This window comes from Rhinolophus sinicus, chromosome X (genome assembly GCF_036562045.2).
Source record: "Rhinolophus sinicus isolate RSC01 chromosome X, ASM3656204v1, whole genome shotgun sequence".
Lineage (NCBI taxonomy): Eukaryota > Metazoa > Chordata > Mammalia > Chiroptera > Rhinolophidae > Rhinolophus > Rhinolophus sinicus.
The window spans coordinates 17,630,583-17,653,481 of NC_133768.1; the positions used below are offsets into that span (position 1 = coordinate 17,630,583).

General features: G+C 36.5%; 1 long non-coding RNA gene across 1 annotated transcript in view; it reads right to left on the reverse strand.

Annotated features, from left to right (window-relative positions):
• LOC141569541 (uncharacterized) overlaps window positions 1–22,899 on the reverse strand; it is a 742,180-nt gene that overhangs the window by 207,206 nt on the left and 512,075 nt on the right. The window contains exon 6 of the long non-coding RNA XR_012493260.1: window positions 3,726–3,865. This is a non-coding gene — a long non-coding RNA (uncharacterized LOC141569541). The remainder of the gene's footprint in view (window positions 1–3,725; window positions 3,866–22,899) is intronic.

A 22,899-nucleotide genomic window follows, 5' to 3' on the forward strand; every position in this document is an offset into this window, starting at 1 on the left:
AGTGGGGAACGGGGAATGACTCCTAATGGGTATGGGATTTCTTTTTGGGGGTGATGAAAATGTTCGAAAATTAAACTGTAGTGATGACTGCACAACACTGCAAATATACTAAAGCATCACTTAATGGTGTATTTTAAATGGGTAAATTGTATGGTATATGAAGTAAATATCCATAAAGCTGTAACAATGTCTGTGGCACTTTTTATGATAGATCAACTTTCCCTCAAATCAACATGATTCTCGTTCACCTCTGGATGCTGTTGTGAATTTCAAGAATATATACAATGAGGTTGTCATAATGGTCCTTAGGAAACTTTCTGTTTCTAACATTCTTAATATTAGCCTAATTTAAGAACTGCTTCTCAGAGAATCCCAGGATATTTCCAAAGTAAATACCATGTTTCCCCAAAATAAGACCTAACTGGAAAATAAGCCCTAGCATGATTTTTCTGGATGATATCCCCTGAACATAAACCCTAATGCGTCTTTTGGAGCAACAATTAATAAAAGACCTGGTCTTATTTTCAGGGAAACATGGTAGATGTTTGTAGGTATATCTAGTGTTGTGTTGTGGAAAGAGCAGGGAAAAGAAGTCAGGGGTTCTGAGTTCCTCCGACTCTGTTACTTCCATTTTGTGTAAATTTTGCCAGGTAATTTCACCTCTTGGACTTCCATTTTCTGTCTGTAAAATGAGTGGATTGGATCAAATGACTGCCAAGGTGGCTTTCAGCTTTAAAGTTCTGTGATTCCATATACATGGTCAAATATTTGCCTATTTGGGGAAATTGAATTAACCTTTTAGAACATCGATACAAAGTTATTTTCAAAATGAAACATTTTTTGAAAACTATAGGCCTTATTTTCAAATCTTAAATAACCTCACATACATCCCAGTAAATAAAATGCCTAAAACATGATTAAGCACAAATGCAGGGGCATGGGAATAGTAAAATAAGTGTGTAAGTGTGTGTGTGTCTATGTGCGCACGCGTGTGTAAACTCTCCATTTCAATCACGAAAGGTCTGGCATCTCTCCAGAAAGCATCCATCTGGTTTTGAGCTAATGGCAAGGACTTTTAAAATCAAGCTGCATTTTTCATGCTTTCCCTCAAGAACACAGGAAGTAGCAGCCAGCTCAGCGGTGCTAACCTCTGATGGCCAGTACTGTTGTTTGTGACCACGGATAGCCGAAAACCAAGGCTGCAGAAACTGCAGGAGATGTCAGTTCTGACACATGGATCCCCGTTGTGCTCAGAGCTTGCACTGGCTGACGCAAGACTTGCAGGTGCCCTCGGTTATGAAGGAAGACGCTGGACTCTCAGAATCAGTGTGTGTTTTTGAGCCCCCTCCAGGGATCCTGAGGTGGTGCAGCTGGGACAAGGCTAGAGATGGAAACTTTGTAGGGAACAGACGTAAACAAAAGGCATTTTCCAATATTATTACTTGTGGACTTACTATTCTGAATCGTTTCAACGTTTCCAAAATAAGATTCCCATGTTTTCCATGCCAGAACCTTTAAATGTTTTCAGCAAAAGTGAATTTGATTATAAGATTGAGCTCATCATGTTCAGAGGATTAAGTAATGCAGCACGGCCAAAGAATGGAAAGTAATCCGAAAACAAGCCAAACTAAAATTGTAGGATGTTGTATTCTTTTCTTTCTAATCTCCCATCCTTTCCATTTCTGATTAAAGCCATTTCAAATTAAAACAAAAGAAAACGGGTCTTGCTGTTCCTGTTGCTACCTCAAACTGTCTTCAGTATTCTGCTTAGTCTGTGACTTTCTAACATATTCTAGTAAATTCTTAGTGTTATTCCTTTCCCCTTCTCTAATAAGCTCTCGCTTTTTGAAAATAATTCCCGATGACCACAGCTGTGATAGGACGTCAGATAGACTAATGAATTCAATTTCTAGGCCTCCCAGAGCAAGGCACAAAACATAAAGGGATACAGACTTACAGGCAAGAAAATCTAAAAATTTTACATTTTTAAGACATAAAATTGAGATAATCACTATGTTAATGTTCAAAGGTCAACCTATACAATGGTCTGAATTTATCAAAATAATTTTATTTGATTCTTTAAAAGAGGGGAAGAATTATTTTTTTATTAGATTTAGGGGTACAAAGCGATATGATAGTTAGACATTTATACCCCTCACAAAGTGATAACCCCCCAGTCTACTATCCCTCTGACATCATATATAGCTGTTACAATTCCATTGACTATATTCCCTATCCTGTACTTCACATTCCATGAAGTATATACATATATATATGTATATATATATAAATGTGTATATATGTGTATATATGTATATATATATAATTATAGTTGACATTCATTATTATTCAGCTTCAGCTTCAGGTGTACAGCGCAGTGGTTAGGCATCTACACAGTCCATGAAGAGGTCTCCCTAATAAGACAAGTGTCCATCTGACACCCTACAAAACCTTTATAACATTATTGATTATATTATCCAAACTGTCTTTCATATCACCATGGCAATATTGTGACTACTAATTTGTACTTTCTAATCCCTTTACCTTCTCCCCATACCTTCTCCTCTATACCTGCCTCTTCACATCTAGCAACCATCAGTTTAATTCCCCTTATATCTCTGAGTCAATTTCCAATTAAAAAAATGGGCAGAGGACATGAAGAGACATTTCTTTAAAGAGGACATACAGATGGCAAACAGGCATATGAAAAAAATGCTCAATATCACTAATCATTAGAGAAATGCAAATAAAAGCATTAGAGAAAATGCAAAATGAGATACCACCTCACTCTGGTTAGAATGACTATCATCAATAAATCAACAAACAACAAATGCTGGCGAGGATGTGGAGAAAAGGGAACCCTCATGCACTGTTGGTGGGATTGCAGATTGGTGCAGCCACTATGGAAAACAGTATGGAGGTATCTCAAAACTCTGAAAATGGAACTACCTTATGACCCAGCAATTCCACCCTTGGGTATCTACAAAACACTAATTTGAAAAAATATATGTACCAATTGCAGCACTATTCATAATAGCCAAGACATGGAAACAACTGAAATGTCCATAGGTAGACAATTGGATAAAGACACTGTTGTACATTTATACAAGGGAGTATTACTCGGCCATAAAGAAGAATGAAATCTTACCATTTGCAAAGACATGGATGGACCTAGAGAACATTATGCTAAGTGAAATAAGTCAGATGGAGAAAGACAAATACCATATGATCTCACTTATATGTGGAATCTAAAGAACAGAGTAAATGAACAAACAAAACAGGAAGAATGACTTTAAACTTCATTGAATCATCATGACTTTTGGTCAATGTACACGGAGACTTTTTACTTTGCTTATTTGTATCTATTACGGGTTGCACAGAACCATAACATGGCTCAGGAAATCTCAGAGGGATGCCAGTGGGCAGAAAGAATTGGCAGGCAGATTTCTGGGTCAAGTAGGTAGTAATGTCTGAAAGAGAAACTATCCAAGTTATTCATTTGGCTGATTAGCTGTATTTTTTTACAACAACCTGGTGGTCATTGTATGCGAGAACTACTCTTAATAGCACTGTGAAAAGAGATAATAAAGATGAAAAGTACCGCTTGGAATACACTGTACTATTGTTCATAAATATTCAGAACCCCTACCTATAAGATATTAAATATCTTCATCCTGTTGAACTCTGGCATCGCTCTGTAAAATGTCAGTAGAAGTGACACATACCTCTTATGGACAGAAACTTTAAAAGCTAGAAGATGGTTCTCCAGGGTTTTCTCCTCACTCTGGAACTAGGGAAGCAGGTATCTAGAAGCCTCCATTAACCCGGATCAGTGAGACAAGGTGAGCAGAGCCCCCCTGCTGACCTGCAATAGACATGAAATATGAGTGATAAACATTGTTCTTTTCAGTTGCTGCTATTGGTGTGTGTGTGTGTGTGTGTGTGTGTGTGTGTGTGTGTGTGTGTGTGTCTCATTGTTGTTACTAGACCATAACCTAGTTTGTCATGACGGATACATCATTCCTACCCTTGAGATTTTTAACAAATGTAGTAGGTAGGATATATGTATATATACCTACACATGCTTGCATAAATAGCACATAATGCTTAAAAGTACAAATTCACATCTTACTGTTCAGGGATTCAGATGAAATTATTAAAGGAGGAAGGATAAAGAAGGAAACATGTACATTAAAAAAAACATGTCTAGATGACCCAGAGCCAGGTTAAGCTACTTCAGAAAATCCTGGAAATGAACCTTGAAGAAAGTTCTAAAGATGAAGAGCTAAGTGATTCATGGGAAAGGCGGCTCCAAGGAGGGGATAGTCTGTTAGAATGACAGTAAAAGTTTCAAGAACTTCCCCAGCAGGTTGCTGTGTTCCCATTCCTCCCTTTCCCAGACCTTTAGATCGATGTATTCTTTCTGTTCTCGCTCACTAGTGGCCATGTCTGTTCAAATAATACACCATCATTAAATTTCATCCAGATTGCTGTCCTTTTAAAAAACAAATCTTTTGCACACTTAGGGAAACGTGTTTATCCAGTTAGCAGCATTGTGCATCCCTAGGCCAGAGAAGGGCATCTAAAGGTGATTCTCAACTGCAAAGGTAAGAGGCAATACTGCTGAGCTACTTGATGGCTTTACTCTGAGGGCTGGCTTTTGCACTCTAACTAATGCTGGATGTTTCTCTCCCCATGTTGCTCTATCACGTATCCTCATCTATATTCCAGAAACTTTCATTTCAGTCTATTATTTCCTTCAGCCCTAATTTATTTTCTCACTTTTAAATTCACCATTAAAAGGAAAAGCAAAGGCACGCATATTCGCCAAGCAGTTTCTCTGAGGTTCTTAGAGCCCTAATTATGATATGAAAACATGATTTCCAACTTTGCAGATGATGCTAAATTGAGAGAGAATAAAAACAAATGAGGAATAATTAGGTGGTGCAGCCAGATATAAAAGGATTTACATCATTTATGTTTCTGGACTAATAGACAGCAAATGCAGGGCTGCACAGATAAATGGAAGATAATTAGCCCCCGCAAAGTATCAGAAATGGGGATCTCTGCTAAATAGGAAGGTGCTGATGAAGAGTGGCATGAGTGAGGAGGAACACAGTGGGATGTGGGGGTCAACGAGGGTGATTACAGCCTGGGGATGATTGCGTCATGGAAAAACTCCAGAGATCTGGCACATTCTCCAGCTACCCTTTCAGTTTGCATCCCTCCCTCCCTCTGTCACACAGAGGCATTTGGTTGTTAACAATGTGTTTCTTTAGAATCTTACATAGAGCCTGGCTCTGTGCAGTCTTGGCATTGCAGGCAGACTTTGCAAGAAAAGGGATAACTTCAGGGAGAAAACATTTTCTTTAACCAGTAAGTTTTACCTGGTGATGCATATATAGTACCAAATTCCTAGTTGTTTTTAAAGGCTTATTTTGGTAGGCTAAAACTGAAGTGCCATTCTGACTGCTTTGGAAATACAAAAGAAAATGCACACACATTATTTGCTTCATTCTTGTTCCAGCAGCCCCTTTCCTCCAACGGTCCCTCCTGCTCTTTGAGGGTGCCTCACACTTAGGGCTCACGGTTCTATTCCTGGACCTGGAAGGAAACCCAATCCGTTATCTTACTCCTCTCCACTTGCATGTACTCTACCTTTGGTCTTTTGGTGACAATTATACAACACTGCCTGAGATTCCAGAACAAAAACAGTAATAGACCAAGTAACAAAACCATGTGCAGGTACCTCCAAGGTCAAAGGCTGGCCAGTCATTGAAAAGTCCTCTCTCTTCACTGCTCTTGACCTTTCTGTGGCATAAGGCATCATGTACCAAACATTCATGGATGTCTCTAAATTTTGGCTTTCACGACACTATATGATGCCTACCTATTCCATTCCTACTTTCTCACTCTTCCTGCTCACCTTCTTGTTCTCAATGGACACTCATATTCGATTTATACACTGTATAAATATATCTGTATTCAATTTATACACCATTTCACAGACAGTATCCATTCTCTTTGTCCAGCTATCACACCGTCATGCTCTGCTTCGAGATTCATTTCTAATTCTTTGTGATCCATGAATCCTTTCTGGTCTTCCTCCAAAGAAGTGATTTCTTTTTGCTTTAAACTTCTCTGATGTCAAGCTATAGTTTATAAGCCATTCTTATACTTAAAATATAAAACATATCATAGCAATAAAACGAAATCTTGAAGATATGCCAATGGAAAGACTGTTTCGCCTTTCCTTCTCTTAATGACATGGAAACAACCAAAATGTCCTTCGATAGATGAATGGATAAAGAAGTTGTGGTATATATACACAATGGAATACTATTCGGCGGTAAGAAAATATGATATAGGAACATTTGTGACAACGTGGATGGATCTTGAGAGTGTGATGCTGAGCGAAATAAGTCAGACAGAAAAAGCAGAGAACCATGTGATTTCACTGATATGTGGTATATAAACCAAAAAAACAACAAAAGAACAAGACAAACAAATGAGAAACAAAAACTCGTAGACAGACAATACTTTAGTGGTTACCAGAGGGTAAGGGAGGAGGGGGGTGGGAGATGAGGGTAAAGGGGATCAAATATATGGTGATGGAAGGAGAACTGACTATGGGTGGTGAACACACAATGGGATTTATAGATGATGTAATACAGAATTGTACCTGAAATCTATGTAATTTTGTACCTGAAATCTATGTAAATCTATGTAACCTGAAATCTATGTAATTTTACTAACAATTGTCACCCCAAGAAATTAAAAAAAAAAGAAAGAAAACAATATCTATTAGGTTGGTGCAAAGGTAATTGCAGTTTTTGCAATTTTTTTTAAATTAAAGTTTATTGGGGTGACAATTGTTAGTAAAATTACATAGATTTCAGGTGTACAATTCTGTATTACATCATCTATAAATTCCATTGTGTGTTCACCACCCAGAGTCAGTTCTCCTTCCATCACCGTATATTTGGTCCCATTTACCCTCACCTTCCACCCCCCCACCCCCCTTACCCTCTGGTAACCACTAAACTATTGTCTGTGTCTATGAGTTTTTGTTTCTCATTGCAATGACCATTGGAGCAATAAAATGTTTTCAGATTTTGGGGGTAGATACCCAGGAGAGGGATTGCTGAGCCATATGGTAATTCTATTCGTAATTTTTTGAGGAACCTCCACACTGCCTTCCGTAACGGCTGCACCAGTCTGCATTCCCACCAACAGTGTATGAGGGTTCCTTTTTCTCCACAGCCTCTCCAACACTTGTTACTATTTGTCTTGTTGATGATAGCCATTCTGACTGGGGTGAGGTGATATCTCATTGTGGTTTTTATTTGCATTTCTCTGATGATTAGTGATGTTTTTCATATGTCTATTTGCCATTTGTATGTCCTCTTTGGAGAAATGTCTCTTCAGGTCCTCTGCCCATTTCTCAATTAGGTTGTTTGTTTTTTTGTTGTTGAGTTGCATGAGTTCCTTGTATATTTTGGATATTAGCCCCTTATCGGAGGCACTTTTTGCAAAAATCTCCCATTCAGTTAGTTTCCTCTTTATTTTGTCGATGGTTTCTTTTGCTGTGCAGAAGCTTTTAAGTTTGATATAGTCCCATTCATTTATTTTAGCTTTTACTTCCCTTGCCTTTGGAGTCAAATTCATGAAATGTTCTTTGAACCCAAGGTCCATAAGTTTAGTACCTATGTTTTCTTCTATGCAGTTTATATTTTCAGGTCTTATGCTTAAGTGTTTGATCCATTTTGAATTAATTTTGGTACATGGTGACAGATAGCAGTCCAGTTTCATTCTTTTGCACATGACTTTCCAATTCTGCCAGCACCATTTATTGAAGAGGCTGTCTTTTCTCCATTATATGTTTTTTGCTTCTTTGTCAAAACTTACCTGTCCATATTTATGTGGTTTTATTTCTGGGTTCTCAATTCTAATCCATCGGTCTGTGTGTCTGTTTTTCTGCCAATACCATGCTGTTTTGATTATTGTAGCCCTGTAGTACAAGCTAAAGTCAGGGAGTGTGATACCTCCAGCGTTGTTCTTTTTTCTCAAGATTGCTTTGGCTATTCGGGGTCTTTTGTGGTTCCAAACAAATCTGATGATTTTTTGTTCTATTTCTTTAAAAAATGCCATTGGGATTTTGATGGGGATTGCATTAAATCTGTATATTGCTTTTGGGTAATATGGCCATTTTAACTATGTTGATTCTTCCAATCCATGAGCACGAATGTGTTTCCATTTCTTTGTGTCTTCTTCAATTTCTTTTACAAATGTCTTATAGTTTTCAGCATATAGGTCTTTCACATCCTTGGTTAAGGTTATTTCTAAGTATTTTATTCTTTTTGCTGCAATTGCAAAAGGAGTTTTTTTAATTTCTTTTTCTGAGATTTCATTGTTAGTATATAGGAATGCAATGGACTTTTGTATGTTGATTTGGTAGCCAGCAACTTTACTCTATTTGTTGATTGTTTCTAATAGCTTTTTGGTGGAGTCTTTAGGGTTTTCTATATATAGCATCATGTCATCTGCAGCAAGTTTTAACCTTTAAACAGCAATTACTTTTGTAGCAACCTAATAAATGGGTTCCTATTCTAGGAAGATAGCTGCTTTTCAGAGCTTAGCTCCCACCGCCCAATCTAAAAGCCCTTTGTGGGCAGGCAGTTAAGCTCTTCCAACCTCTTTCTGCTCTCTTCCCACTGGTTTCTATATACCACTAAGAAGGGTGACTCAGTTTGACTGTCCGCCCATCTATCCCCAGTCGCTAGTCAGGGTTCAGTTTAACTTCTTTATTTTTCTTGCTGTGGTAATATTTTCATATCTCTGCTACTGCCTAGGTGATCAACTATCTCTTTCGGTTCTTTTAGGAAAGGTTTTTGCTACAACCAATTGAAGTAGCCCGTCCTCCTCTTGTCCCTTCTGCCCATGTCCCACTAATTCTGAGGCTCCTCAACGTTTTCTGCTTTCTCCTTCCCAATGCCACTGCTAGTACTCCCACCATCACCAACCACTACTATTACTATTACAATTCTCTCTCCCAGAGATGGTAAAATATCTTGCCTTCTTGAACTTGTGTGTAGGTGTGTGGGTGTATGTGTGTGTGTTTCTAATAGCAGAAATCACGTACACCTTACCATCACCAGTTTCACCAGCACCCCAACCCAAAACAACAGTTCCAAGACATACGCTGCAATACTGTCACCCTTATCCATGCTCAGCCTCTCAGGTTGCTGATAAAACAAGGTATCCCTTAAGTTGTAAAAATTCTATTGTGTGTCCCTATGGAGGAGGGGGACTAACACAAGTAGTTCAGTTCTCAGCACAAAAAGGCAAGACAAACACTCCTCCCAAATTTTCAGCACAATAGATGTGGGGACTGCATTTGGTCTAATGTGAACTTACGGTGACTATTTGGTAGATTCTTTTTAGATACTAAAGCATGGGCCTATTTTTCTACTCACCCAACTGCCTGGCATTTCAGCAAGAGGGGAAATGCCCTTCCCCCCTACAGTCATCTATGGCCTATAGTACATGATCTCTAGGCATGTGCTTATAACCAGAAGACCCTCACCTGGCATGGTGCCTTGCATTAGAGTTGTTTCAGGATGATTCTTATCTTCCCAAGCCATTTGTAAGGTCCTACATGGCAGGTGGTTGTCTTACTCATGTTACATACATGAGAACTAGTTCAAGTTCTTAAAGATAGTTATAATGAAAAGCATTAGGCTCAGAAGTGCTGGGTTGGCATTCTACTAATAGGATGTGCCTTCTTTTACTTATTATTCTACTGTTTTTTTATGACAGTTTAAAAACATATACAAAGTAGGGGCGACCAGTTAGCTCAGTTGATTAGAGTAGGTGCTCTTAACAACAAGGCTGCAGGTTCAATCCCCACATGGGCCACTGTGAGCTGCGCCCTCCACAACTAGATTGAAACAACTACTTGACTTGGAGCTGATGGGTCCTGGAAAAACACACTTAAATAAATAAAAAAGTAAAAAAAAAAAAAAAAAAAACCATGCACAAAGTATAATAAACATCAACTCCCACATATCCACGATCCAGGTTCAATATTTAGGAACAATTTGCCAATCCTGTCACATCTATATGCCCTATTTCCCCTTCTGCCTAAACATTGTGAAGCAAGTATAACACATCAGATGTACGCCTCTCTAATAGATACTCAGTTTTAAAATTAGGTTTTGAAAAATATTAAGATATAATTTACACGCAAGAACATTCATCCAGTTTAGTAAGAATGTTTTTAACGTAGCCTCAATATGATTTTAACCCAATTAAAATTAACAATAATTTCTAAATGTCATCTAATACTTGATCTACATTCAAATTCCCGTAATTGTCTAAAAATGTCCTTTTCCTCTTGATTTGTTCAAATGAGGATCTCAACATGGTCCACACATCGTATGAGTCTGACAGGTAACTTCGTGAACTTGTTGCAATGACGTTGCTCACCATTTTTGACAACAGAGGGATTATTCATTATGAATTTGTACCAACTGGACACACAGTTAACCAAGTTTACTATTTGGAAGTGCTGAAAAGGCTGCATGAAAAAGTTAGACGACCTAAACTTTTCGCCAACAATTCATGGCTCTTGCATCACGACAATGCACCAGCTCACACGGCACTATCTGTGAGGGAGTTTTTAGCCAGTAAACAAATAACTGTAGTGGAACACCCTCCCTACTCACCTGATCTGGCCCCCAGTGACTTCTTTCTTTATCCAGAAATAAAGGAATATTGAAAGGAAGACATTTTGATGCTATTCAAGGTACCAAGAGTAATACGACGATGGCTCTGATGGCCATTCCAGAAAAAGAGTTCCAAAATTGTTTTGAAGGGTGGACTAGGCACTGGCATCAATGCATAGCTTCCCAAGGGGAGTACTTGGAAGGTGACCATAGTGATATTCATCAATGAGATATATAGCACTTTTTCTAGGATGAGTTCACGATCTTAATTGTCCGACCTCGTATTTGGTTTTTATGTCTCTTGGTCTCTTTTATTTTATAACAGTTCCTCCACTCCACTTTTTCCCTCCATAAAATGAATTTGTAAAGATACAGGCCATTTTCCTCTGTATATTTAACAGTGTTCTGGATTCGGCTGATTGTATCATCCTGGTATCATTTAACATGTTCCTCCATTCTTTGTATTTCCTGCAAACTGGAAGTTAGATGTAGAGACATGATTAAATTTAGTCCCCTCCTTCCACCTTCCTTTGGTGAAGGATAATTCAAGAATGCTGTATTACGTGTTTTGTTTGTTTTAGTTGCATCCTTCCAAGCACCACGTGAAAACTGCCTGCCCTACTTTTAGTGACACTAAGATTAATCTGGTGTTTTCAGCCTCATCCATCAATTTAAAATTTCCTCATCTACCATTCACTTAATTTTAGTAACCTTACATGACTGCTGCCTAGATCTGCATCTAATTAAGGATTGCACAATCATGATTTTTCTAATACTATAATTCCTCATGAATTTATTAGTTGGAGTTCTAAAAATAATGTTCCCTTACAGGCTATTCAGTCATTCTAAAATACAGATCATACACAAATGGCAAGTTAAGTGTTGGATTCTTTCACTTTATTTACCAATTTTCAGAACAATAAGTTGATTATTTAGTAAACTCCAAAGGAGCTAGAATAATTTTAGTATTATTAATTCCCTATGCTGACATGTCCGTGGCACTCATTAGTCCTACGACGCTTGAATTATTCCGATTTTGACAGCAGGATTTCCCTGATGTTGACCTCTATGTTCCTTTAACAGGACCCCAATAAACATTGCTTATTACATTTCTGGCACTAGATCCCCCACATTCATCTTGTATATTTCCTGTCTCAGACCTGAAAACACCCATTTCTCCAAGGAACTCTGGTTCATTTAATAAGACCTGGTATTTGAGGATGACAGTTTAGCTGCTAAGGGTAATCATCATTTCTATGCTTCTCTTCAGAGAATTGAAGTGGGAAATTCGTAATTTTTAGAACAAGAAAATGAAATCCTTAGTTCATAGTGATGTTTCCAATTCACATGTAAGATTGCAGGGATTGTATTTAACTCCTTTGATTACATAGTTTTATCTCTTTGTCATACAATCAAAATCTTCATTCCTAATGACATTTATATAATTGTTTTGCTCTCTCTCTTTCTCTCTCTCTCTCTCTCTCTCTCTCTCTCTCTCTCTCTCTCTCTCTCTCTCCAAACATAGATTCAAAATAACAATACTTATATTATTTCTAACAACAAGATTTCAAGTGAAGTTTAAGATTTATTTCTGGTTCCTTCTGCCCTTTGAATATATGCTACTAGGGATGCAGTATTAAAATGTTGTTTTAAAGTCACTTAAGATAATTCTTCCTTATGTGTTTGTACCATGGCTTGATATATATAACATCTTTGCAGTATGCTTTAAACTTGTAAGAATTTTTGTTTAGTTTAGTTTTAAAATAATATAAACCATTTATATATTTTCAAAGTCAAAACTATAGAACAAGCTAGTTTCAGAGAAATACAGAATCTATCTTTTCCCCTGAACTCTGTACCCTTCCTTCTCTCCTATAGGTAACCACTGTTATTAAGTTGGTTTATTTTCCCACTGTTTGTTTTTAAAAATGAAAATAACACACATGTGTAAATGAAATATATCATACAGACTGTTCTGTGCCTTACATTTAACAGTATGTTTTGGAAAAACCACTCCTCAGGATACAGAGATTTTCCTGTTTTTTTTTTTTTTTTATAGCTGCATACTACTCCTTTGGGTGGATGTCCTATAGTTTATTCCTGCAGCTCCCTCTTGGTAAACATTCAGTTATTTCAAATCTCCTGCTATTATAAATACCATTATAATTAATAGCTGTTTATATGAATCATTTTGTATTTTTGCCATTTCTGCCTTGAGACAGATTTTTAGGAGTGAAGTTGTTGGCAAAGGAAAAACGCATATGTAACTTTGTCAGGTATTGTGATATTACTATGTGCATTCTTAGGCAACTCAACTCTATGTGCCTGGTTCTTCATTAACAAAACAGAAATGATACCTCCTTCCAAAACTATTTTGGGGATCAAACAGACAATGGAAATCAAAGCACCTTGAAAAGATGTAAAAACAATAAGTGATTAGTATTAATTAATAACAATTCATTGTTAGAGAGGACTCATGTAGCCACACAAATGTCTGGCCATCATCTCATCGAATCTAATATTGAAGTAGACAATCAACCTAAGACATAGGGAGAGAGACAAAGAAAAAACTTAGATACATGTAAGATGCTATGGGATCATAATAGAACAGTCATTTCCCCATGTGTGGAGATGTTGAGGAAGCAAATGTTGGAGCTGAATTTTGAAGGAGACAGGAGTTTAAGAGATGGGGATAATAGGGCATGACAGGGTCAGATGTAGAGAGACTGCATCAGCAACAGAGCAGTGACATTTGACTGGGAGATTAAGAATTCTGGTATAGGGGAGCTTAGAGAACACATGGGGGAATTGTATGACAAAATGTTAGAGAAATAAGTCAGAGCCAGAATATAAACAGTATGTATGCCATGCAAAGGAGTTCTCACTTTACAACATATACAGTGTGTGTGTTGGGGGTGGTTCACATGGAAGTTTTCTCAAATCTCACACTTTTATATGTTCTTCACAAAAGTAATGATCAGTAACTGATTATTATTAAAAGCACACATTATATGTTATATATGATATTTAAAAAAAAAACTATCCATAAAGAGTTCCTTTTGAAACAATTGGTCCAATGGCCAACTACATAAAAAGAATTCTTATATACTAAGCCACATTTTGTCTTTGGGGAAAAATTTTAAACACAGAGAGATAAAACAAAACCACATCCAGGGCAGTCGCCTATCCATTCTATCACCATGTATCTAGCTAAGCCACCTTACAGGTACACATGAATTTCTGTTATATCAACTGGATGGAATGGAGGAAGCAAGAATACAGCCAGGAAAGGCAGGATCTGCTTTCCCAAAAGCTCCACTGCAGTTTTCCTTCTGAGGCTCTGCAGTCTGAGATTACCTAAAGCCTGACTATGTAACTATGCACAGAAATTAGGGAAATAATGTGCTGGGAGTTGGGATCTTAGATATGTATTTGTTTTTATAGTTGTATATAGTTTAGTTTTTGGAGTGAAGTCGATCTTTAGTACCAATGTCAAGAGATGTGTAATATCAGGACTAATTTCTGTTTAGAAATTTGGTTTTATGAATCCCATGACTCATGTGATTAATTATTCTCTTTGCCTCTATTGCCAAGAAGCTCACACCCAAATATAAGGCCTTCCCCTGGCAACTGTACAGGACTTTCGTATTTGAGATACTAACTTCCTCTATTTTATATTCCAACTCTTTATTTTCCTGTTGCTTTGTTTTCTGTTATTGTTTCTTAGAATTCTAGTCTCACATATTTTCTCTGCAATATTAATAAGAGAATATATGTAACATATATGCAAATTAAGAAGCATAATAATATATTTAACATTTAAAAAATATATCATTACCCATACATTGCATCTACCTAATGTGCTTTTCCCCAATCCCACCACCTTATAACTACTATCCTGAATTTTATTATTTCCTTGTTTATTTTGTAATAATTTTATCACATATATATGTATGCCTAAACAAAAACACATTCCTTAGTTTTTGTTTCAAAGTTTTATTTTTCTGTCATACCATATATATCTGTTGGCACTTGATGTTTTTGTTTACCTAACATTATCTTTCTAAGATTAATCCATCTTAATGGTCTTCTGGTTTGGTCTGGTTTGGTCTTCTGGTCAAGATGGCAGAGTAGGTAAACACTGTGCTTGCCTCCTTGTACAACCACATCAAAATTGCAACTGAACTACAGAACAACCCTCATGGAGAATTGCCTTAAGTCTAACTGAACAGAAATCCCACAACTAAAGACATATAGAAGAAGACACAGTGAGACTGGTAGGAGTGTAGGAGATGCAGAACAGGCTGGTCCCACACCCATGTGTGGTGGCTAAAAATTGGGAGGGATATTTCAGCTGTAAAGGTACTCCCTGGAGGAGCGAGGGGTTCCAGCTCCACACCAGGCTCCCCAGCCTAGGTGTCCACTGCCAGGAAGAGAAGTCCCCATAACTTCTGACTGTGAAAACCAGTGCGGATTATGGCCCAGTGAGATGGAGGAAGGCTGGAGTCCCAGGCAATCCTCTTAAAGGGCCTACCCACGGACTTGCTCATTGACTGACTCACTTGCTCTGAGCTCCAGCACTGGGGCAGCAACTTGAAAGGTGCTAGGGACATGTGGGGAGGAACTGAGTTGTCTGGCTTCAGGGAGAGGGCTGGAGGGGCAGCTTTCTCCCAGACAGAAGTGCTGGCAGAAGCCATTGTTCTTTTGTGGAGGCATCCCTCTTCCCAGGGTGCAGACGCAGGTGGATGCCATATCTGAGTCTCCATCAACCTAGCTAACATGATTAGTCCCGCAATGGTGATTCCCCCACCCCCACCCAATTTGCAGGCACACCTAAGCCCCTTCCAGTGGCTTTTCCATACAAATCGCCTGTCTTGGCTAATGCTACAGATCTTTCATAATATCTCTCAAAGATTCATAAACTCTAAATAAGCAGCATTTGCCTCAGCTAAGCAACCCTAAGCCTGGCACTAGAGGCAGCAGGCCTCAGTTCACAGCTTATCCTTTCTCAGGCACCTCCAAGCTCAACACAAGTGGCAACCATCTACAGATCACTTTGTAGCACATAACAAGTGGACCTGGGTAGGGCACAGGCAGTGCTGACCTTGGCCTGCAACAGAGCCTCACCAAAGAGGCTCCAGAACCAACATATCTCGTGGCTGCCGGCTTCAGACTATACCAAACCACCTTCACAAACAACACACCCAAAGGGTAGACTCGGCAGGCACCAGAGCCCTGCTAAATTGAATCCTGTTCCATAGGGTCAGTCCCTGTACAACAGCTCTTCCACTGTAGTCATGGCTAGTCTTCACTATAAATTAGCCTGAGGGTCAATCTCTATTGTTTCTTAGAATTATAGGGAATCAACAGTAGATTAGATGAAGCAGAGGATCGAATCAGCAGTTTGAAATGTAATATATCAGAAAACACCCAATCGCAACAGCAAAAAGATAGGAAGAATCCAAAACTGAGGATAGTTTAAGAGGCCTCTGGGACAGCATCAAGTATACCAACATTCACATCATAGGGGTACCAGAAGGAGAAGAGAGAAAGCAAGGAATTCAAAACCTACTTGCAGAAATAATGATGAAAAACCTCCCTAACTTGATGAAGGGAATAGATATACAAGTCCAAAAAGCTCACAGAGTCCCAAACAAGAAGAATCAAAAGAGGCCCACAACAAGACACATTATAATTAAAATGCCAAAGTTTAAAGACCAAGAGAAAATCTTAAAAGCAGCAAGAGAAAAGCAGTTAGTTAAGGGAACTCCCATAAGGCTGTCAGGTGATTTCTCAACAGAAACTTTGCAGGCGAGGGATTGGCAGGAAATATTCAAAGTGACAAAAAGCAAGGACCTACAACCAAGATTACTCTACCCACCAAAGCTATCATTTAGAATCTGAAGTCAGATAACGAGTTTCCCAGAGGAGAAAAAACTCAAGTTCATTACCACAAAATGAGTATTATAAGAAATGTTAAAGGGACTTCTTTAAGAAGAAGAAGGAAAAAAATAGATCAAAAAAATGAATAACAAAATGGCAATAACTACATATCTACCAACAACTACTTTAAATGTAGATGGATTAAATGCTCCAATCAAAAGATAGGGTGGCTGAATGGATAATAATACAAGATCCTTACACATGCGGCCTACAAGAGACTCACTTCAGATTGAAAGATGCACACAGATTGAAAGTAAATGGATGGAAAAATATATCTCACAAAAATGGAAATAAACAAAGAAAAAATTTGGGGTAGCAATACTTATACTAGACAAAACAGGCTTTAAAACAAAGGCTATAATAAGACAAGAAGGACTAAGTAATCCCACTTCTGGGTATTTATCCAAAGAAACACAAAACACTACTTCAAAGGGATGTGTGCATACATCTTGCAGGATTATTTACAACAGCCAAGATATGGAGGCATACTTGATGTCCATCAATGGATGAATGGATAAAGAAGAGGTGATATAATGTAATATTAGTCAGCCATAGAAAAAGGATGAAATCTTGCCATATGCAACAACATGGATGGACCTAGCAGGTATTGTTCTGAGTGGAGTAAGTTAGACAGAGAAAGAGAAATGTCATACGATTTCAGTTGCACGGGGAATCTAAAGAATAAATAAACAAACAAAACAGAAACAAACTCATAAATACAGAGAACATTTTGAAAGTTGCCAAATGGGATGGGGGTTGGTGGGCTGGACGAAAAAGGTGAAGGGATTAAGAAGTACAAATTGGTAGTTACAAAATAGCCATGGGGATGTAGACTACAGCATAGGGAATATAGTCAGCAGTATTATAATAACTACCTGTGGTGTCAGATGGGCACTAGATTTATTGGGGTGATCACTTCGTAAGTTATATAAATGTCTAAGCACTATGTTGTACACCTGAAACTAATGTAATATTGTATGTCAACTGTAATTGAAAACTAAAAAAAATATATTTTTAAAAAAGATTAATCCATGTTTGTGTATTTGGCTGTGCTCATTACTTTTTCACTACTGGATAACATCCCATTATATAAAAAAAATGAGTGTTTATGTATTTGAGATTGTATACAGTGTGTGTGTGTGTGTTTCTCTGTGTGTGTGTGTTTCTGTGTGTATTCCTTCATTCTCCAATCTCTAGGCATTTGGATTGTTTTTAATCTGGGACTGTTACAACACAGTACTATGAAAATTCCTATACAGGTCTCCTGGTGATATGTGCAAGAGTTTCTCTAAATCACATTCCTAGATATGAAAGTGTTTGGTCATAGGCTATGTGAATGTTCTGCTTTGAGAGATAGAGAAAGGTGTGTTTTCCAATGGTTCTAATTTTTACTCCAACCAGCTGACTATGACAGTGTTCTTGCTGATATACATCCTCTGTCATGCTTCTTGATATTTTGTCATTCTGATGGGTATGTAGTGCTATACTATTTCACTCTTAATTTGCATTTATATTAGTAAATGATGTGTGAGTCTTTTCATCTGTTTATTGGCTATAGATATTTCATTTTTTGTTAAGTAACTGTTTTATGTATTTATCTCAATTTTCTATTGGGTGGTCTTTCTCTTATTCACATGTACTTGTCACATATTCTAGACATTAATCCTTTGTTAGTTATATGCCTTATAAAGAGCTTCATCCAGTTAGTGGCTTTCTTTTCCCTCTCTAGTATTTTTGATGAATAATGGTACTTAACTATAAAGCAATTATATTTATGCATAATTGATTTTATGCTCAGATCTTTTTGTGTCTTAAAAAAACCCTCCCCTACACAAAGATCAGAAAGATGCTCCTGTATTTCCTTCTAAAAGTGTTTAAGTTTTGCGTTTCATATTTGAGTCTTCAAAGCTTCGGGAATTGATATTTGTGAATTGTACGATTTAAGGATCTATCCAATTGCTTTAAATTTTCTACATGGATAATCAATTGTTCCCATTACCATTTACTAAAGGGTCCTTCTATTCTCCAGTGATAAGCAAGACCACATCTGTTGTATCATGAAAGTTTTATATACGTATTCATATTTCTTGGTTCTCTATTCTAATTCATTAGTCAATTTAACTCATTCTACTACCACATTGTTTTAATTATAAGAGCTATAAATAACTCTTGATATCTGGAAGAGAAAGCTCACCCAAACTGACAGATATCTGATAGTTACATTTAAAAACTGATTTCTTGTACTATAGTCTTTGCACTTCATATAATGGAATCATACTGTATATATCCTTTTGTGTTTGTCTTATTTTGCTCATCACTATGTTTGTGAGATTTATATATACTGTGACGTAGCAATAGCCCATTTATTTTCATAGCTGTCATATCTGTATGGTATTCTATTTTAAAACTTGTATTTCTACAAGTTTTAATTTTATTTACAAAAATTCCCAGTCTATTCTTCATGGCCTCTTGTTGTCTTTTTCTCCACTTTACTATTAAATGGATATTTGCATTATTTCCAGTTTTCTTTTACTTTATATTTGATTTTTTAAAAATTATTGACACAATTGAGACAGGAGTGTTAAAAATTTCCACTAAGTATATAATGGTGAATGTATCAATTTCCCCATATAATTGTGTCAACCTTTTGCCTTAGTAATGTTGATGTATTTGCCACCTTCATACAAGTTTAGAATGTTATCCTCCTGGTGAATTGAAATTTTTTCAACTTTATGTAGTGACCATCTTTATTTTTAATGGTGTTTTTTGTCTCAAAGTGTGTTGGTTTAGACACTAATCTAAGGACCCCAGAGTTCTTTTCCTTTTAGTCAATATTTACCCAGTCTATTTGTCTCTCTTGCTTTAGTTTTCTACCTTCTGCACCACGTTTTTGGAGTGCCTATTACAAAGAACATTGAGCTGTTTATTGTTTTCCTGTTTTTATACAATATTATAATCTGTTTTCAACTGGTAAGTTTAGTCCATTTATATTTATTTAATCACACTAGGAATTATTTCTATTATCTTTCTTTTAAATTTCAAGTTATCATACTTTTAAAAAATTCTTGTTGTTCTTCTCTTTCAATTTGGGGTTGAGGTTATTTTCCCCATTGCTTATTTTGTCTTCACTGTTTTGCTAGTTATATTTCTATTCTTTTATGTTCATCCTTGAAATTTTATCATGCATGTTTAACTAAACAATGACTAACTTAATTTCTTAACCCTGAACAAATAATATAAAGACCTTAGAATATGTTAACTTTGAATATATCCTTCCAGAATTAAATGCTGGTTCTTTTCAGTATTGTAATTATGTTATTATTTTATACTGATTATCCTTGGGCTTATTTATATTTGTTTTACCTTTGTATTCGCTCAGGCTGTGTTACTGTGATAATATTACTTCTTCCTGAAGAACACTTTTTAAAGCTCCTTTAGCAAAAGACATTGGTGGTAAAGGTATCTTAGTTTATGCTAATCTTTAAATATTTTTATTTTATCTTATAGTTTTCTGAGTACACAATTCTAGGTTGTTGTATATTTTCTCACTATTTCTTGTTTGATTTTGCTATTCAGTAGTCTGATATAATTGTCTTTCCTTTGTGGGAAAGCTTTCCAATTTGGGGGGGAGATTTTTAAAATATATTTTTGTCTTTGAGATTATGCAGGTTCTCTACAATGTGCCTTGACATGAGTCTACTTTATTTATTGTGGTTGGGATTCATTGTGTTTCTATATCTATGGATTTACATTTTCCATCACTCCTGGACAATTCACATGCTGGTCAGAATCCCAGAAGGAATAAATAGAGAGAATCAAGAAAGGCAAATTGGTGATGTAGCTGTAGTTCATGCATATTCATAACTGAAGAGCATTCTGTTTTATGAATATATTATCACATTTTTATTAGTTATAATTTTTATTTCTACAAACTTTAATTTTATTTACAAAAATTCCCAGTCTATTCTTCGTGGCCTCTTGTTGTCTGCAAATGTTTTCTTCAAAAAATAATTTCAAACACAATGATTTTATATTATGTGTCTCGTAATCTGTGTATCAGTAGTTTGGGGATTTTTAATGTGTGGTGGTTTATTCTGCTGACCTTTACTCATTGCAGTTTTTCTTCTACTCTTTGGTGCTATAAAATTGTGAGGTCATTGTTTGATACTAATATGTGAGGGTGCTGCCTACATTAAGGACATTTTTTCAATAAAGGATTAGCTTCTGTTGCTGCTAATAGCCAACAGTCACCACCAAGCTGGATCCACTTTTACCCCTGTTAAAGTCTCACCTCAGTTCAAAATCCCACTTCTGGTTTTGCTACCTTGCTTCTGGATCAATGCTCATAATACAGAAAGTACTATTCTAGTCATCCACACTCAGGAACTCTCCCTTTCCAAGCTTTCCTCCATCTCATACTCCCAGTTCATACCTCAAACATGTTTTTGGATTAGATGGCTTCTTGGAGTACTCCTCTATGTTTTTAAAGCCAAGCAATGTATGTCAAATCCCATATTCAAATACTTTGTAGTCCCTCTGAGCACTTCATCTGCTTTAATGTTAGAATCACTGAAGTTATTTTAATCAAAATGATAAATATACATGGTAAAATAATCAATGAAACAGAAAAGCTATGATAACAATTGTTTTCCACTCCTTACCTCTCTACCACAATAATATTTCCCCCAAACAACATATTTAAGTATTTCTGCTCATAGAACTTATGATGGTGACCTCCATATCTCAAAATAAAACACATATACTTCTATTTTCTTATCTATGAAAGATGTGGATTTAGTTTACTAATTTTCCTTTCTCTTTCCTCCTCCAGATTTTTGATATACATATTATTGGAGTTAGTTCTTTTATTAATTACATTTATAACATTAAGCAATACATTCAACCCCTTGTTCTACTAACTTCTGTCACTATCTCTTGACACCACCCCGTTACTTTGAAGATATTAGCATGCTGACTCTTTCTTCCATGTGTGCCACCACCATCCACTGATGTCCTAGATAATTTCACTTACATACCTGTTTGTTAACATTTAAACTATTTGCAACTAATGTCAAAATTTCCAGTATTCTTTTAGTAGGATGATTATAAAACCTCAAAATCAATAAATAGTATTTTCATTTTGGGGACAATGTAAATACTTTCAGTGCAAACCAAGTTCTATATTAAGATTGCATTTCTTTTACCTTGAGCTCAATGCTTTGATCCTTGAGCCACACAAAGGGGAATGGTTCTAACATTAAGAATAGATATTGTCTTCTTATACTTTTTAAACTGCTGAACATCATACTATAACTTAGTTTGTTTCATGGTTAGATCATAACTTTCTGTAGAGTTTTCTGGTTTTCTTCCTGGAGTTTGAAATGGCCTTTTTTTATTTCTTACATGATTTAGTTTTATTATCCTCTGCTTTTCCCCGGGTGTGCAATCATATATTCTATTCCATCAATTTCTTCTATCCTCCATCCCGCTACCTGGAAACTTTCTTCCTAGAATCTCTATCTCTTAGATCCAAATTACATTAGTTGTTTTCCAGGCTGGCCAAAAATGCTGTTAATGCTGAGATGTCACTTTAGTACTCTTTTAAGTTTAATCCACAATTTCCCAGGTCCCATATATTCCTCCTTCTTGGTTTACCCTTAAACAAATTTTTTTGGCAATACACCCTCAAGTAACTTCTTAGAAAAGGTGTGTGGGCAATACAATTAATGAATCTTTGTATGTTTTTATTCTATCCTCACATTTGATTTATGTTTCTTCTCAGTATAGGAACATAGGTTATAATTTTGAAGTAACTGCTCCATCATCATCTAGTATGCATGTAGTATTTCTCAGGAATCTTAATACTATCCTGATTATTTTAATCTCCTTTTAGATCAACTTTGTAAGTACCTTTTAACTCTTCCCTATTGGGTTACCTTCAGGAGACATTTTTTGAAATCTCTCATTTGTTTGTGATCTCCTCTCCCATTTTCTTTACTCTTACATGTTTACTCCCTTGGGTAACTTTATTCTATTATTTTAAAAAGGAATCTAGAAGGAAATGAGGCAAATATACATTCCCTAGTTTACCATCTCAAGTCTCCATCACTTATTTTCAATATATTATGTTGTACTGTATTTTGTCATGTACACAAACTTCTTTTTGGAATAAATGAGGATAAATTATTTATGCAGTCACTCAATAAGTTTCTAAAAGTTGAGAAGCAGA